Consider the following 1054-nt stretch of genomic DNA (forward strand, 5'->3'; position numbering starts at 1 on the left):
GGAAAACTTCCCCAGCTTAATAAATGAAAACCAGGCAATCATTCAGAATGCTGAAAGAACACCAGCCAAACTGAATCCCAAGAAGAAGTAAACTAGACACATAATAGTTAACTTATCTAACTATGAGGCAAAGGATAAAATCATATGAAAAGCTAGGGAAAAACCAATAGTCACTAAAGGTACCCAAATAAGAATATGTTCATAACTATCAGTGGGCACAGTGAAGAAGAGGAGGAAGTGGAGTAACATATTCCAAAACCTGAAGGAAAATATCTCAAACCGAAAATTACTATACACAGCCAAATTATCTATTAAGATAGGTGGAGAAATAAGAGTCTTTCAGGACAAGGAAAAGCTCAAAGAACACATGAAAAGAAACCCAGCCCTAGAAAGATCATTGTCCACCTAGTATAGGCAGAAGATCAACACTCACCGAGTGCACAAAGGAGACTATCACATAGAACAACTCCACCCACAGGGCGACAAAAATAAAACATCCCCCCAAGATAGCAATAACTCAAGAGTGGGAAGAAAGCAAGAATGAACCACACACACACAGACAACACAAACTGATAAGATTGGTAGGTAGGAAAACACCCAACACCACAGGTACAAGATGACATCACAGATTCCACAGATGGATGGAATAACATTGAATATCAGTGGACTGATCTCAGATATTAAAAGGCAGAGGCTAACAGACTGGCTCAGAAAACATAACCCATCAACCTACTGCCTACAGGAAACACATCTCAAGGTTTCAGACAAACACAGGTTGAGAATCAAAGGCTGAAGAAAAATACACCAAGAAAATGGCAATGCAAAAAGAGCAGGGGTAGCAATATTAATCTCTTGACAAAATTAATCTCAAGGTACAAGCCATAACAAGAGACAAGGAGGGGCACGATATAATGCTCAAGGGAACAGTAGACCAAGAACCAGTGAGCATAATAAATCTATAAACACCCAAGGAGAGACTCAAAAAATTTGTAAATCAAACACTCCAAAAGATGGGGGGGGGAATCACAGGCTCAACAATTAGTATAGGTGACTT

This window comes from Echinops telfairi, unplaced genomic scaffold (genome assembly GCF_000313985.2).
Source record: "Echinops telfairi isolate 266 unplaced genomic scaffold, ASM31398v2 ScPeMD7_60;HRSCAF=208, whole genome shotgun sequence".
NCBI lineage: Eukaryota > Metazoa > Chordata > Mammalia > Afrosoricida > Tenrecidae > Echinops > Echinops telfairi.